This window comes from Palaemon carinicauda, chromosome 4 (assembly GCF_036898095.1).
Source record: "Palaemon carinicauda isolate YSFRI2023 chromosome 4, ASM3689809v2, whole genome shotgun sequence".
Lineage (NCBI taxonomy): Eukaryota > Metazoa > Arthropoda > Malacostraca > Decapoda > Palaemonidae > Palaemon > Palaemon carinicauda.
This window is the reverse complement of record NC_090728.1, coordinates 100,816,391-100,826,390: the sequence shown is the minus strand read 5'-3', so window position 1 is coordinate 100,826,390 and position 10,000 is coordinate 100,816,391. Positions and strand designations below refer to the sequence as shown.

General features: G+C 37.7%; 1 protein-coding gene across 6 annotated transcripts in view; it reads left to right on the top strand.

The window, feature by feature from the left end:
* Window positions 1-10,000, top strand: part of vari (MAGUK p55 subfamily member vari) — a 310,024-nt gene that overhangs the window by 151,398 nt on the left and 148,626 nt on the right. The gene's annotated exons all lie outside the window — the stretch shown is intronic.

Genomic DNA, 10,000 nt, shown 5'->3' with positions numbered 1-10,000 from the left:
CAATATTATTATTATTATTATTATTATTATTATTATTATTACTAGCTAAGCTACGACCCTAGTTGGAAAAGCAGGATGCTCTAAGCCCAAGGGCACCAACAGGGAAAATAGCCCAGTGAGGAAAGGAAATAAGGAAATAGATTAAAGATATGATAAATATTGAATAATTACTATAAAATATTTTGAAAACAGTAACAAAATCAAAGCCGGTATTTCATATATAAACTATAAATAGACTTATGTCAGCCTGTTATACATAAAAAAATATTTGCTGCAAGTTTCGAACTTTTGAAGTTCCACCGATTCTTGCACAATTTTCCCCTTCCCAATTCACCATCGCTTTATCGTGTTGTAGAGGTTCGAGGTGTTGTCATATTTTCTATCACTGAAAGCGCCAAGTTCTATATTTAATCGTTGTGAATATTTTTCCTTATTTGTGATTGTTAGATTATCAAGGCTGAAATAAAGGGCATCCTCTGGTTTTTTAACCATCTATAATTCGTGGGATTAACATTATCGATTTATGATACAACCAAAAGACAACACAAAACTTTGATCTTTTCGTATGCTTTTTCTTAGCTACATCGTAGGTGCACAGTCATTTCGTATTGTAACAAGAGTGACCCTCACACATCATGGTGCCTAAAACCGGTATAATTAATATAAAGACATCTCATACGAAGTTTTGTTAACTTTCACATGAATGATTAGTTATATACCATGCACAAGGTATGCCAATGGTTACTGTTGAGCCCTGACGTTCAGTTATTTGTTCTTAATTTACATGGGTACTTTTCCTCTAAAACTCATTTTAAAAACAATATGAAATTGATGTTTGTGATGCTCTTCTGTGTTTGAATGCTCTCTCACTGTTAGCATCTCCGTTTATTGTATACGGGGTTCTTTTGCTCCATATTGCAAAAGAAACCTTTTCTTTCCGCGTACATTGTCAAAGAAACACCCATTGTCTATGAGAGCTCCGAGGAGACGAACCTTTGCGTAGCTGTTTTTGCGCAAATGTTCCCTCTCAGTAACCTTGAACGTATCTAGAGCACTTAAGAACACGTCTAGGTGAGTAAGAGGTGGACCCCATTCACCTTCTCATGAAGGTCGCTACCTTATCAAATATGGCATCTGATGCCTTGACATCCTGATCATTTTTAGACTTGAATGTTATCGAATAAAAAAAAATCCTTGTGGGTTACATCTGGTGATAAGTAAGAAAAAATATTTGTTTACGTGAGCTTGACTCAAATGGGGAAAAAAAAGCATATTAGGCGCAATATGGAGAATAGGTCAACGTATGTTCATCAGTGAGTTGCCAAGTCGAATTTTCCGTATTTCACCAGTCAGTCCCTTTAATAAGGATTTAAATGGCCGTCTGACAATGGCTGATTTCAAGTTTCTTTTTTCTTTTAGGCAAAGGGAAGCACTGTATATATATGTTGGTTTTCCATTAGGACTCTAGTCAAGATGTCACTCTCTCTCTCTCTCTCTCTCTCTCTCTCTCTCTCTCTCACATACATCTTTTATTTCCTTATTTCTATGATTTTTTCACATGACCCAATTCTGAATAAATTGTTAACTTTCAAACTAATATTTCACCCCCCCATATATATATATAAATATATATATATATATATATATATATATTATTGTTTATATATGTGCATATATATATATATGTATATATATATATTTATATATATATATATATATATATATATATTTATTGTTTATATATGTATATATACATATATATATATTGATATATGTATTTATATACAGTATAAACATTCTACACACAAATGACTATTCTTGTGTATGGGGTCTTTATGCAAGATGTTATAGATATATACAAATGTACTTGAGAGAGAGAGAGAGAGAGAGAGAGAGAGAGAGAGAGAGAGATTTCGTTTGCTATATAGTTTGAGATGAGACGAGTGATATGTTCGATATATTTATTAATGCATCTCTCTCTCTGTATATATATCTATATGTATACTGCTTATATATATATATATATATATATATATATATGTGTGTGTGTGTGTGTGTGTGCATGTGTATGTGTGTGTTAGTGCACGTGCGTAAGCTATAGCGTTTTTTTTTTCGAGGGTATGTTTAAGCACCCCACTTTCTCCCCCCCCCCTTTCTTTTCCTCGTTCCCCATTGGAGGCTGAAAGTGAAGGATGTTAAATTATCTTTCCCTTTGGCCTCAGCATTGATTACCTATGAACATAAGAGACACTTGTGTAGCACACCACACATTAAATGGGAGAGGCGGAGTCCATTACGAGGATGTCTGTCTGTTTTTCTCTCCATTTTTATAACGAAGTCATATTATCGATTTAAAAGTTCTACAACCCAAAGGAGTCGGATTTATCTGAGAGTCGCTTAAAGGGCTTGAATGAAAGAGGTCTCACTTCATCGTCTTTTTTTCTTGGGTGAGAATGTGTCTATATGCCCCCTGTGGCCGCGGGGGCATATAAAAATTAGAATAGCGCCAACGTTATCCCTGCGTGTCGTATGAGGCGACTAAAAGGGACGGGACGAGGGGGCTGGGAACCCCCTCTCCTGTAAAAAATTCCTGCGAGACATCGACAAGGAGATGGAGCTGTGGGGAGAGTGACTGCTCCCCGCACTCTAGTTTTGGGGTGTCTGAATGTGCGTGGATGTAGTACGAGAGAGAGTAAAAGATGTGAGATTGGAAGTATGTTTAGAAGTAGAAGGATGGATGTATTGGCCTTGTGTGAGACAAAGATGAAAGGAAAGGGTGAAGTGATGTTTGGTGAAATGTCTGGTAGAGTGTCTGGGATTGAAAGGGGAAGAGCGAGAGAGGGTGTGGCGTTATTGCTGAGTGAATGGATGACAGGTAAAGTAGTGGAATGGAAGGAGATATCATCTAGGTTAATGTGGGTAAGGGTTAGGTTGGGTAGGGAATGTTGGGCGTTTGTCAGTGCGTATGGGCCAGGTAGTGAGAAAAGTGAAGAAGAGCGGAATGAGTTCTGGAATGATTTAACTAGGTGTGTAGGACTGGGTAGAAGGAATTATGTAGTTGTTATGGGTGACTTAAATGCTAGAGTGGGCGCTGGAGAGGTAGAAGGTGTCATTGGTAAGTATGGCGTACCAGGTGAAAATGAGAGTGGTGAGAGACTGGTAGACATGTGTGTTGAACAAGAGATGGTAATAAGTGCTAGCTTCTTTAAAAAGAAAGATAAAAATAAGTATACATGGGTAAGAGTGGCAAATGGAAGAGTAGTAGAAAGGGCATTAATGGATTATGTGTTGGTAACTAAAAGAATGTTTGGAAGATTGAAAGACGTGCACGTGTATAGGGGTATGGCTAACGGTATGTCTGATCATTTTTTGGTGGAAGGAAAATTAGTTGTAGCAAAAGAGTGGGGGAATAGAGTAGGTGGATGTAAAAGGGAGGTAGTGAGGATTGAAGAGCTAATAAAACCGGGGGTAAAAAGTAAATATCAGGAAAGGTTGAAAATGGCATATGATGAGGTGAGAGTAAGAGAAACTGGTAATTTAGAGGAGGAGTGGAAGTTAGTAAAACAAAATTTGGTTGGGATTGCAAGTGATGTATGTGGTAAGAAGGTTGTTGGAGGCAGCATGAGGAAGGGCAGTGAATGGTGGAATGAAGGAGTGAAGGTGAAAGTGGAAGAGAAAAAGAGGGCTTTTGAAGAATGGCTGCAGAGTAATAGTATAGAGAAGTATGAAAAATATAGAGAGAAAAAGGTGGAAGTAAAGCGCAAGGTACGTGAGGCAAAGAGGGCAGCTGACCTGAGGTGGGGTCAGGGATTGGGTCAGTCATATGAAGAGAATAAGAAGAAGTTTTGGAAAGAAGTGAAGAGAGTAAGGAAGGCTGGCGCAAGAATTGAAGAGACAGTGAAAGATGGAAATGGAAGGTTGTTAAAAGGAGAGGAGGCAAGGAAAAGGTGGGCGGAATATTTTGAAAGTTTGCTGAATGTTGAGGATAATAGGGAGGCAGATATAATTGCTGTTCCAGGTGTTGAGGTGCCAGTGATGGGAGATGAGAATGAGAGAGAGATAACAATAGATGAAGTGAGGAGAGCACTAGATGAAACGAGAGTAGGAAAAGCATCTGGTATGGATGGTGTGAAAGCTGAGATGTTGAAGGAAGGGGGTGTGACTGTACTTGAATGGTTGGTGAGATTGTTTAATATGTGATTTGTGTTGTCAATGGTACCAGTAGATTGGGTTTGTGCATGTATTGTACCACTATATAAGGGTAAGGGAGATGTGGATGAGTGTTGTAATTCAAGAGGTATTAGTTTGTTGAGTGTAGTTGGAAAAGTGTATGGTAGAGTATTGATTAATAGGATTAAGGATAAAACAGAGAATGCAATCTTGGAAGTACAGGGTGGTTTTAGAAGAGGTAGGGGATGTATGAATCAGATTTTTACAGTTAGGCAGATATGCGAGAAATATTTAGCAAAAGGTAAGGAGGTGTATGTTGCGTTTATGGATCTGGAGAAAGCATATGATAGAGTTGATAGGGAAGCAATGTGGAATGTGATGAGGTTATATGGAGTTGGTGGAAGGTTGTTGCAAGCAGTGAAAAGTTTATACAAAGGTAGTAAAGCATGTGTTAGAATAGGAAATGAAGTGAGTGATTGGTTTCCGGTGAGAGTGGGGCTGAGACAGGGATGTGTGATGTCGCCGTGGTTGTTTAACTTGTATGTTGATGGAGTGGTGAGAGAGGTGAATGCTCGAGTGCTTGGACGAGGATTAAAACTGGTAGGCGAGAATGACCATGAATGGGAGGTAAATCAGTTGTTGTTTGCGGATGATACTGTACTGGTAGCAGACACAGAAGAGAAGCTTGACCGACTAGTGACAGAATTTGGAAGGGTGTGTGAGAGAAGGAAATTGAGAGTCAATGTGGGTAAGAGTAAGGTTATGAGATGTACGAGAAGGGAAGGTGGTGCAAGGTTGAATGTCATGTTGAATGGAGAGTTACTTGAGGAGGTGGATCAGTTTAAGTACTTGGGGTCTATTGTTGCAGCAAATGGTGGAGTGGAAGCAGATGTACGTCAGAGAGTGAATGAAGGTTGCAAAGTGTTGGGGGCAGTTAAGGGAGTAGTAAAAAATAGAGGGTTGGGCATGAATGTAAAGAGAGTTCTGTATGAGAAAGTGATTGTACCAACTGTGATGTATGGATCGGAGTCGTGGGGAATGAAAGTGAGGGAGAGACAGAAATTGAATGTGTTTGAGATGAAGTGTCTAAGGAGTATGGCTGGTGTATCTCGAGTAGATAGGGTTAGGAACGAAGTGGTGAGGGAGAGAACGGGTGTAAGAAATGAGTTAGCGGCTAGAGTGGATATGAATGTGTTGAAGTGGTTTGGCCATGTTGAGAGAATGGAAAATGGTTGTCTGCTAAAGAAGGTTATGAATGCAAGAGTTGATGGGAGAAGTACAAGAGGAAGGCCAAGGTTTGGGTGGATGGATGGTGTGAAGAAAGCTCTGGGTGATAGGAGGATAGATGTGAGAGAGGCAAGAGAGCGTGCTAGAAATAGGAATGAATGGCGAGCGATTGTGACGCAGTTCCAGTAGGCCCTGCTGCTTCCTCCGGTGCCTTAGATGACCGCGGAGGTAGCAGCAGTAGGGGAGTCAGCATTATGAAGCTTCATCTGTGGTGGAAATGTGGGAGGTTGGGCTGTGGCACCCTAGCAGTACCAGCTGAACTCGGTTGAGTCCCTGATTAGGCTGAAGGAACATAGAGAGTAGAGGTCCCCTTTTTGTTGTTTCATTGTTGGTGTCGGCTACCCCCCAAAATTGGGGGAAGTGCCTTGGTATATTGATTGATTGATATATATATACATATATATATATATATTATATATAAAATATATATATATATATATATATATATATATTATATATATATATATATATATATATATATATATATATATATATATATATCATCTCCTCTTACGCCCATTGACACAAAGGGCCTCTGTTAGATTTCGCCAGTCGTCTCTATCTTGAGCTTTTAAATCAATACTTCTCCATTCATTATCTCCTACTTCACGCTTCATAGTCCTCAGCCATGTAGGCCTGGGTCTTTCAACTCTTCTAATACTCAGTGGAACCCAGTTGAATGTGTGGGGAACTGGTCTCTCTTGGTGAGTGCGAAGAGCATGCCCAAACAATCTCCATATGTCCCTCATCATGATCTCATCTAAGTATGGCACTCGAGTAATCTCTCTTATAGTTTCATATCTGATCCTGTCCGGACATTTAATTCGCAATATTCTTCTGAGGGCTTTGTTCTCATATCTATTAAATCTGTTGGAAATTGTTTCTTTGTCATACCACGACTCTTGTGCAAACAGTAACACCGACCACGACTAAACTGAGATGTAGCTTGATTTTTATATTTAATTTCAGGTGATTTGATTTCCAAATTCTACTTAACCTTGCCATTGTCTGATTTGCTTTTTTCAGTCTTTTATTATATTCCAATCCTAAAGACCCTGTATTTAGATATTATAGTCCTTAAATATTTAAATGATCCTATCTCATAAATCCTTTCCCCTTCTAAGGATATTTCATCTTCCATTGCATATTCCGTTCTCATCATCTCTATCTTCCTTCTTTTTATCTTAAGCCCAACATCGTGTGATATTTCATGCATTCTGGCATGCAAGCATTGCAAAGTTTTATATATATATTTATATATATTTATATATATGTATATATATATTTATATATATAGATTATATATATTATATATATGTATATTATATATATATATATATATATATATATATATATATATATATATATATATATATATCACAACAGCAACAACAACAGCCTTTTCTAGTCCACTGCAGGTCAAAGGCCTCAGACAGGCCAATTCATGTCTGGGCTTTGGCCAGTTTTCATCACCAGGATGCCCATTGTGGATTGCTGATGGTGGAAGATTTTCGTTTGACTGCTTACAGCAAAGCAACATAGTCTGGGTGCCCGTGACTATTACAGCTTTGTTGACCATGGCGATACGCAAGCCATATATATATATATATATATATATCTATATATATATATATATATAAATATATATATATATATATATATATATATATATATATATATATATATATACTGTATATATATATATATATATATATATATATATATATATATATATATATATAAGTATTCATTCAAGTAATATACATATATTGTACTCGTATTGTTTATAAAATCATTCCAGTTCTTTTTTTCTACTCATTAGGAAGCTGTATCAGACAGCTCGCGTCCCTCTTACTTCTGATAATGGTTCTGCCTCCTGAAATGTTCTCCTCGCCTTCCTCTCAGTCCTCTCTTCTATTTTGGGTTCATGGTTTTTTCTTTTTTTTTAATTTTAGGTTTCCGTCATTTATACAGAAAGGCTTTTCTTCGATATCTAAGAAAATTGAACATTAACACCTTGAGTATATCAGAAATGTTTCTTTAAAAAAATATGTTAAGAAATGTTTGCATAGAGAGTATCTAGTGCTTAGAAAATGATGCATACGGAATGGGATGTTATTATAATTTACCTGGTATTTCTTGTAGAAGCTTTTTTCGACGATATTGTGGATCTTGTCCGGTTATATTAGTGATGTTTGGAGCATTACTCACTAACATAAGGAGGTTTTCTACTGCTGTATTATTGCAATACTTTACAAAAGAAAAAGATTTCCAGCATATTTAGGACTATTTCAGCCCTTAATGCTCGTATTTTTCTTGATAAATCATTGTTGAGTCTCTCTCTCTCTCTCTCTCTCTCTCTCTCTCTCTCTCTCTCTCTCTCTCTCTCTCTCTTGCATCTTCAGTTTCTCAAGACCCATCGAAAAAGAATATGAACGCGAGAGTCACGTTTTTATAACATCCGTCACCAAATATTTTGCAATAAATTTTGCGTTTAAAGGTCACCCATGAATGGCAGAGGCAAGGGTCGGTGCCGATGCCCCAAACATTTAGAGATCGATCATATATACGCATGTTCAGCGCCCAAGCTCGCTCTCCACTCAAGCTAGTACCATAGAAGGCCAGGCAATGACTGCCGATAACTCAGCAGATAAACCTATAGGCTCCCGAAGACGCACCATCCTTAGCTCACAAGAATGGTTAGGTTGCAGACATTACTACAAACTTTCGATCCTCGAGCGGTCCCCAACTCCAGTCAGGCAGATTGCAAGGCAGGGACGTTTCCATGAAGGCACCACAACTACCATTGTCCCACCAATAATCATAGTATTAATTTTTAATGGCGTTTACCATTCATTGGTGTTCACTCATCCAAGTTTTCATCAGACACAAATTTGTTCATCTTTGCTGACCGAGAGATCAAAGATTTTTGAGCTATTTATCTCTTCGCATCCGTCAGTATCATCTGGCCAAACGCTGGCAGCTTCTTGTACAGTTTATCTATTATTTTCTTGCCATTTCTGCTCACTCGTCGGGTTTTTCCTTTAAATTTAATTTTTCATCGCCCATGAATTTTTCCTGAAGTTCTGTTAACTTTTTTTTCTGTTGATCTTCGAAATCTTTTGATTTGACCAATTATTCCGATCTATTTGGTTTCATTTCTATCCGGCTTTTCATAATTCTAGCTGGAAATATTCTATCTATGATTTAGTGGAGATAATTTTAGTTTAAGGTAATACGCATGAATTGCAGATTACGTCACATTCAGATTACTCACCCTCTTAGTAATCTAATGCATTTTTTCCCTCTATTTCGTTGTTGCAGCTTTGGCATTTTGAAACTTGATTACTATGATGCCATTCAAGTTTCCAAACCGCATATAGTTTTCAGTGTAAAAAAGATTATTGTTAAGATAGAGGCACACGGAAATAAGAGTATGTGAAAGGAGTTTTGCTTGCAACTGTAGAAACAAATATAAGAAAAAAATACACTGAATACATGTATCGTTGAATCTCAAAAGTAGATCGAAAGGTCGAAGACTTACACATCATTGCCAATAAAAGGCCTTCTCTGAAAGATCTCATAAACTGCCTTTCTTCACATAACTGTTTATTTCCTCAAGCATTAGTCCCGACATGCATATCACTCGTTAATGGGATTTACGTATCTTCTCCGGGTGTGTCTATCAGATGTCCAATTATATGGATTAGTGAGGAGAGAAGACGTCTTCAAGGCTAACAGGTTCCCGAAGCCGGTTTGAAAGCACATGCAGGCAAGAGGGTTGCGCCTCTACGCATCGAGTGTCCGAAGTGTGCTTGATGTCATCAGTTTTCTTGACATCTTTATTCGTTTTTTTCTTTGATAGTCATCGTAAATACTCGAATCTTCTTGAACAATTTAAAAAATGATATATGAATAATTGAATTAATGCAAAACATTCTAATGCATAAGGAATCTTATCATACAAACTTTTTTTGACAAAAGGCAATAAAAACAAATAATGATAATTTTTAGCGATTTTAACAATCTGTAAGTTCGAGTATTACGTGGAACCAGTATAGTTCATGAGGCATTTGTTTTCTACCTATAAGTTAGTATACCAAACTCTAAAAAATGTCTGTAATTAAAGAGAGGCTTAAGGTCGAAAGTCTAGGCCTAGGGATGTTACGTACCGAACATAATTTTAAGTTAAGGTATCTGTATCGTGCATGCTTTACATGTGGACCAGCGGGGAGAGACACTAGCCCCTGGCTGAACGAATGCTAATCTAAATGTGGAGTTTGTTTCCCAATGACAGTTATGGCATCTCCTTCCTTCTCTATTTCCCCCGTAAGACATTGCCGCCATTGCACCTCTCGCGTTACAATTTAGACATTATTTAAGAGACTTTGCGGGGTTAATATCTGCACAAACTTTTCAGCAGTCCAAGTTACATATGCGCCAGCTTTCTTTTTTCATTTTGCTTTCAACTTTTTTTTATAGTGCAAGTGCAAGGTTTTCCTCAGTTGCACCTCGGTGCTGAAAGGAATTCCAGGCCCAAACG